Raw genomic sequence first — 8,230 nt, 5'->3', positions numbered from 1 at the left:
CGACTACTAAAGCACTACTGACCACAATGAAAATAGGTCAGCTTCCGCACTTAGATGGCGAAACAGTACATAGCTCCCCCCACCAACTGTAACATTAGTATTTATGTTCTTATTCGTACATAGATAGGCGTCAGCTATGTTCAGTTACTTAAAACACAAACAATTTTTCGCTTTTAGATATCTACCGTCTTTTGTGGATGAACACACAGTGTTAAAAAATACTCAATTAGTCAAGGAATATTTGGAATATTTCACGAAAACGAAAGAAAAAATAATGTAAAAACTAAGAAGAAACAAAAAGACGAAATCGACTACTAAAGCACTACTGAGCACGATGAAAATAGGTCAGCTTCCGCACTTAGATGGCGAAACAGTACATCGCTTCCCCCACCAACTGTAACATTAGTATTTTCTTCCCGAGATTTCTTGGCCTTGACATTCCGTTCTGTTTCTGTGACGGCCTGTTTGAACGCCATCCTCTGTTCCGTCAAGTGTGAATCGATCTTACATATCTGCTCGATTTTTGTGTGACGAATATCGATTGGTCTAGTTGTGTTTATTTATATTTAGAATAAGCAGGCGCGGTGTTCTTATTTTGTTTACACATATTAGAGTGTGAGTAGTGGTATAATTTTACAGAAGCGCATTACTGTTTCCCATTTGTTATTGAAAGTGAATTAAGAGAACATGTCCATAATGTAAAGACGATTGTGATTTATGTGCCTTGGAGATATGATCCTTTAAAACGGAAGTTTTTTATGTGTAATTGAAAACGATGCTTCATAGAGATAACCATTAACTATGGCCATTACTGGATAGTGTTTGTGCAACTGCTCAAAACTGTAACGGTGTACGGATTACTTCATAATTTTTTTATTTTCTTTTTTTAATCCTAATTACAGAGCAAGGCCGTTCTCCCACAGCAACATAGAACAACAATTATTTGCGTAAGGGCTTACAGTACTACAATAAATTGAGTGCGACGTATATTTTTCCAGATTTCATGATCGGTTACAAAACTTTTTACCCCTGTGCAGTTGTTTTGGTTTGTACTTGTATAAGCTCGAACAAGTCAGAGATGGGATACGAAATTGGTTATAGTTCTCTTGAGGTAACTTTTTTTTTCACGCCGTTTTTCTTGAAGTATTTAGGGAATCCAAAAAGGGATTTTAACCTTGCTCGTTTCTGATGCATGTTCAGTTCCTTAAATACTTCTCTGCTGCACACAGCGAGTGTGTGTATCCTATTTATATCTTAAAACCATGAACAGCTTACATCATAAACAACTTATGTGCACAGTTGCAATGCAAAGCTATATTGCAATTTTGTTCCATTTGACATTCAGTTAACATCACATACACACTGCTTCCCTAACACTTCATCATTAACAAAATTTTGCAATTTTCCCCGCCAGTTATGCTTCACAGAATTGCTACATGTATACAGTAATCTAGAACAGCACTAGATAAGATACAAAATCAACAACAGAAGCTTTCTTTTGCAAACACACATAGTAAAACAGACCTATTAGGATATAAATACACTCAGTATTTAATTAAGATTAGTATTATTGAGAACCAACATATCTACTTGAATTTCTCAAGTAGAAAATATGACGATAACTTAAATTGCACCTTCTGGTGGTACTCTCGACACTGTCAAGTTTGGTCCTACCACACTTGTGCTGTTTTCCACATTTCCTCAGTCTAACACAAATTAGTGTTGTGTTAGTCCTGTCTGTTTTAAAGCCATGCAAATTTCTAGTCAGTAAACTGCTGTCATTTAAGTGTTTACTGACTTTGTAGAAATAGTGCTGTGTTTTAATAGTTTCTGAGTGTATTCCTGATTCCATTTTCAGTTACAGTATGCCTTTTGAAATTCGTAATCTGTGGAGAAACACTTCACAGTTTATATTACATGACACCGATGCTTTATTTACACCTGCTGACGTTCAGTTAAGCTTTTAACCATCATTAACACTTTTCATGCTACAGGCAGATTTTGCACGCATTTTTTCCTGATTTTTGGAGTTCAAGATTATCATATGAAGTGTATTTATAAAATAATTCTCAGTGTCATACAAGAGTTTTCAGTGCCTGTTGTGACCCATGTAATGGATATAATAATTCCACATATTAGAATTTTGACTAGTTTGTTTGGAAAGTTCATTTCAAAATAAGCCAAATATGCTGAAAAAAAATTGATTGTTATAGCACATCTTACTAGGATTCATTGATTAAACTCAGTACATAGCCACCACAATTTTCAAGAGAGAAATTTATTGGATGTATTAAGGTTCCTGATGCAGTCAATCTTCTTTGATGAGTGGTGTCACTGTTGGCAATTAAAAGGAAGTTGTGGCAACAGACATGTTAGGTTGTACGGTTGGCAACAGACATGTTAGGTTGTACGGTGATAATTCGGTTGTGTTTGTGAAGCCAGTAAATGTGTTACTACAATTTACGGGTCTAGTGCAGCAGGGGATACAACCCGTCGGCTTTGGACAATGACGTCACAAGTCGCCAGATAGCAGTTTACCATTTTCGCATTTGCTGTTATGTTTCAGTTTCGTTTTTTTACTGATTACTTAATAAAGTGGATCTGTTTATTCTATCTCGTGAGATTTTTTTTTAAAAAAAGCCAAAAAACACTAATCAGCCACTGAAGGGAGCTACAACACTAAGAAGAATCGCTTCTCGATTGGCGACTTGTGACGTCAATGTCCAAAGCCGACGGGTTGTATCCCCTGCTACACTAGTCCCCAAGTTACGGTTTTCTATAGCTGTGTAAATGGTGTAGTGGCTGCCATAACTGAGATGCTTGTCTTCATTATTTTGATGACATCCTACGTTAAAGCTGAAGCTGAGTATCATAGCCTTCACTTAAGGTAGCCTAACAATACTCCATTGATGCAGTAATTATCCTTGAGCGCTGTCAGCTTGTTGTGTGTTGTATATCATTTATTCGATTGTGCTGTGATGCTCACTGCAGTTATTGGTGATGAGACCTCAGCTGCTATGCTGGTGATGTGGCTTCTACTTGTGCAATGATTATTCTGCTATTCACAATTAAGTGCCTGGTGGAGGGTTCAATGAACCACCTTCAAGCTGTCTCTCTACCGTTCCACTCTCGAATGGTGCCGCGGGAAAAACGAGCACTTAAACTTTTCTGTCTGAGCCCCGATTTCTTTTATTTTATCGTGATGATCATTTCTCCCTTTGTAGGTTTTCGCAATCCGAGGAGAAAACTGGTGATCGAAATTTCATGAAAAGATCCCGTCGCAACGAAAAACATCTTTGTTTTAATGATTGCCACTGCAATTCACATATCATGTCTGTGGCACTATCTCCCCTATTTCGCGATAATACAAAACAAGCTGCCCTTCTTTGAACTTTTTCGATGTCATCTGCCAGTCCCACCAGATGCGGATCCCACACCGCACAGCAGTACTCCAGAATAGGATGGAAAAGTGTAGTGTAAGCAGTCTCTTTAGTAGATCTGTTGCACCTTCTAAGTGTTCAGCCAATAAATTGCAATCTTTGATTTGCTCTACCCACAACGTAATCTATCTGATCGTTCCAATTTAGGTTATTTGTAATTGTAATTGCTAAGTATTTAGTTGAATTTATAGCCTTCAGATTTGCATGACTTATCGCATGATCGAAAGTTAGCAGCTTTCTTTTAGTACTCATGTGAATAACTTCACATTTTTCTTTATTCAGGGTCAATTGCCATTTTTCGCACCCCACAGATATCTTATCTAAATCATTTTGCAATTTGTTTTGGTCATCTGATAACTTTACAAGACAGTAAATGATAGCATCATATGCAAATAATCTAAGGGGGCTACTCAGTTTGCCTCCTATGTCATTAATATAGATCATGAACACTTCCTTGGAGAATGCCGGATATTGTTTCTGTTTTACTCCATGACTTTCCGTCTATTACTACAAACTGTGACCTTTTTCTGACAGGAAATCACAATTCCAGTTGCACAACCGAGGCGATATTCCACAGGCACACAGTTTAGTTAGAAGATGCTTGTGAGGAACGGTGTCGAAAGCTTTCTGGAAATCTAAAAACATGGAATCAATTTGACATCCCTGTCAATAGCACTCATTACCTCATGACTATAAAGAGCTAGTTGTGTTTCACAAGAACGATGTTTCCTGTATTCATGCTGACTGTGAGTCAATAAATCGTTTTCTTCGAGGTAATTCATAATGTTCAAACACAGTATATGTTCCAAACCTTACTGCAAATAGACATTAGTGATATGGGCCTGTAATTCAGCGGATTACTCCTGTTTCCCTTTTTGAGTATTGGTGTGACTTGAGAAATTTTCCAGTCTTTTGGTGCAGAACTTCCCGTGAACTAGCAGCTGTATATAATTGCTAAATATGGAGCTATTGCATCAGCATACTCTGAAAAGAACCTGACTGGTATAGAATCTGGACCAGAAGCCTTCCCTTTATTAAGTAATTTAAGCTGCTTTGCTACACTGACGATATGTACTTCTATGTTTCTTATCTTCGTAGTTGTTCTTGATTGGAATTCAGTAATATTTACTTTGTCGCCTTTGGTTAATGTGTTTTGGAAAACCGTGTTTAATAACTCTGCTTTAGTGGCACTGTCATCAGTAACTTCACTGATGTTTCCAGAAATCCAGAAAGCCATGTCTCCGCAATATCCTTTCTTTCAGGAGTGCTAGTTCTGCAAGGTTCGCAGGAGAGCTTCTGTAAAGTTTGGAAGGTAGGAGACGAGGTACTGGCAGAAGTAAAGCTGTGAGTACCGGGCGTGAGTCGTGCTTCGGTAGCTCAGATGGCAGAGCACTTGCCCGCGAAAGGCAAAGGTCCCGAGTTCGAGTCTCGGTCGGGCACACAGTTTTAATCTGCCAGGAAGTTTCACTGATGTTATTGCGCAGTGAAGGTATTGATTGCGTCTTACACTATGAGAAAAGCAGACTCGATCTTTTAAAGGAGCTCTTAAGATTTGGTCACTGCCAGCCGCTTTGCCCGATCCCATTTCTCAGAGACACAACCAGGAGTACATACGATGCCATATCCCGGTTTCTAGCGAAAGAAGACATAAAAATCTAAAATGAATTGAACTTAACTAAAGAACTTTATCAACAAATAAATTTTTAGCAGTCAACTGTGCTTTGTAATCTCATTACAGTACATTTATTGTGATGGCTAAAAAGTTTGTATGCTGGAAGCGAAGTTTAAAAAAAAAAAAAATTCATCTTGTCACTGGTGTGCTTTATATATGACCAGAAACTATGTGGGTTTTCTACCAGATTCCGAGACAGTTTCATTATGGAATTTATTAAAAGCATCTCACATTTAAGCATGTGCCATGTTTAAAACTTTGCCAATCTTGGGGATTTTGCATTCTTTTAAATTTGGCATGCTTTCATTGCTTCTGCAACAGCTATCTAACCTGTTTGGTGCACCATGTGGGATCAGTACCATCACTTATTGATTTATGTGGTATATATCCCTCAATTGTTGTCGATACCATCTCTTTGAAATCATTCCACATCTTTTCTACTTATGTGATCAGCTCGGAAGGGGTGTAGACTATCTTTTTAAAAAGGTGTTAAGAGCATTTTTATCGTTTTTTGTTGTGGTATTCAGCCTGGAAGGCAACTGCTTTGTGGCCACTAATCCCTGTATTCGTTATGTTACTCCCTACTTGTCCAGGATTATTTGTTGCTAAGAGGTCAAGTATGCTTTTGCAACCATTTACGCTTTGAATGGGCTCATGAACTCATTGTTCAAAATTATTTTCTGAGAAAGCATTCAGTACAATTGCACCAAGTGTCTGTGATTGTGACTTAGCTGCCTTTGAAATTATTTCAGGCATCTATGACATGATTTAAGCTGTTGATGTCATGATTTCAGCTACCCATTATATGACTTTGTTTGCTGATGTTGACAATCTCTACAAGGGAAATAGCCAAGCAAGTTGGCACAGTGGTTAGCATACTGGACTCACATTTGGGAAAATGACACTTTAAACCTGCATCTGGCCATCCTGATTTAGGTTTTCCATGATTTCCCTAAATCACTCCACCAGATCAACCAACCGACAAGGGAATTGCTGAGATCAGTTTAGACATACTTTTCATTCCAGTTAACCCATAGTGAGAGACCCTGTGGGAGGTGGAAAAGTCAGAAAACAACAATGCACACTAAATATTTACAAATAAGGACAGATATGCTAATGTACTTTCCACAGATCCCATATGAAATTGCCCTTGTGGATGTGAAATTGGTAAAAAAAAATTATCGTATGCATATTTAAGTTTAAAAGGATGTAAAACTTGATGTAATTCTTCAATTTCTCCAGGCGTATTTTATCACGAAATAAATCTCAGGTGAACAGCCTGGTATGAGTGTGCATAGGACACAATATTTCGGCAATCAACCACGTTGCCATCATCAGGTGCGCTGACATGAGGAGAGCCACAACTAAATTGTGACAGCGGTTACATCCTTAGCAAGGCATGGGAACCCGCAATCACCCAGATTAAGAAGAAAAAAGATATTTCCCAGAGTGTACCGACTTCGGGAGAGGAGGGAAGAATAATAAGAGTGGTGCCGGCAGACCCTCCTGAACGGGAAGACCAAGGACGCAGTGCCTAGATGGCAGGAGAACGGACGCTGTACCTAATATTCACATTAGTGGATATTGTTAACAGTATATACGCATTAATTGGTTCTGCTAGGAAATTCATCAATAAAACAGAAGGAGTTGGTCACAAATACATCCTTTAGACTCTTCTCAAATTGAACTTTATTATTAGTTAAACTTTTCATGGCTGCTGATGTATTATGGAAAATGTATATTGCTGAATAGTAGACATCTTTCTGAACCAAAGTAAGTGACTTTAAATATTTGTGAAAAGTTATTCTTATTTCTAGTATTGATTCCATGAAATGTGGTGTTGGTTTGAAAAAGAGACATATTTTTAGTGACAAATTTCATCAAGGAATAAATATATTGGGAAGTAGTAGTTGGTGTCCCCAGTTCCTTAAACAGCCGTCTACAGAACATTCTTGAGTTCATGCCACAAATAATTTGTGTTGCACATTTTGGGCTCAGAAAATTTTTGGTTAGCCTTATGACTCACTCCATTAAATAATCCCAAGTCACATTTTGGAATGAAGGTAAGCATAGTACACCAGCTTTGTTTTATTTGTATATCACCTTTTTCTGACAACATTCACACAGCAAATAGAGATTGGCTTAGGCACTTCAGCAGTTCTGTGTTATCCTCGTCCCAGTTAAATTTACTATCAAGTTGTAATCCGTAAAATTTGACACTGTCAACTTCTCACTTGTCATCATATTTTAGGTGTATGCTCACAGGAAGCCTAAAAGTTCAACCTGTGTGTAGTAAGTTTCTTCAAGGTTTAGTGAAAGAGATTTGGCTAGGAACGATATACTAATGTCCATGACCTTCCCAAGGCCCTAATTGATTTGCTATTTGTTGCGATGTTTGTTTCACACTTGGCATCTGGTAATGTTACTGTTGAAAGATCATTGATATACTCAAGAAAAAGTAAGGGCTTAAAATCGAACCTTGGGGGACACCATATATTATTGGTTCACAGTTGGATGATGCTTTATAACTTAATACATGTTTGTTTCCTGTTGACACCCTTTGTCTTCTGTCAGAGACATAGGATTTGAATCATTTTGCAGCATTTCCTGTTACACTGTAATATTCTAGTTTATTTAAAAGGATGTGATTTACACAGTCAGATGCCTTTGACAGATTGTAAAATATACCAGTAGCCTGTAATTTATTGTCCAATGAATTACGTACATTCTCATTGTATTTGTAGGTATCCTTCTCAGTATCAGAACCTTTGGAAATCATAATTGTGCCTGGGATAATATTTTATTTGTGATAATATAGTCATCTTCTTAACCATATTATCTTTTCTGAATTTTTTGAGAATGTTGGCCAAAGTGAAATTGGATGGAAGTTTGATGGTATTCCTTTATTTCCTTTCTTACACAAAGGCTTAACTTCTGCATATTTCAACCATTCAGGAAATGTTCCACTGATAAAAGGTTGTTTCACAAATAACATAAAATGCCACAAAATTCAGCTTTGTTGATATATTACCGTAGACACTAAAATTTTTGATTTGAAGGGTTCTGTGGTGATCATTACTTCTACTGATGTTGGGAGAGTTATATCAGTCAGATGGTT

At 37.5% G+C, this 8,230-nt stretch overlaps 1 protein-coding gene across 1 annotated transcript in view; it reads left to right on the top strand.

Annotated features, from left to right (window-relative positions):
- Nucleotides 1–503: 503 nt before the first annotated feature.
- Nucleotides 504–8,230, top strand: part of LOC124596286 (probable DNA-3-methyladenine glycosylase) — an 80,198-nt gene continuing 72,471 nt past the window's right edge. Inside the window, exon 1 of the mRNA XM_047135379.1 lies at nucleotides 504–615. The gene's annotated coding sequence lies outside the window, so the exon portion shown is untranslated. The remainder of the gene's footprint in view (nucleotides 616–8,230) is intronic.

This window comes from Schistocerca americana, chromosome 2 (assembly GCF_021461395.2).
Source record: "Schistocerca americana isolate TAMUIC-IGC-003095 chromosome 2, iqSchAmer2.1, whole genome shotgun sequence".
Taxonomy (NCBI): Eukaryota; Metazoa; Arthropoda; class Insecta; order Orthoptera; family Acrididae; genus Schistocerca; species Schistocerca americana.
The sequence above is the reverse complement of the archived record's forward strand: the minus strand, read 5'-3'. Positions and strand labels throughout refer to the sequence as shown.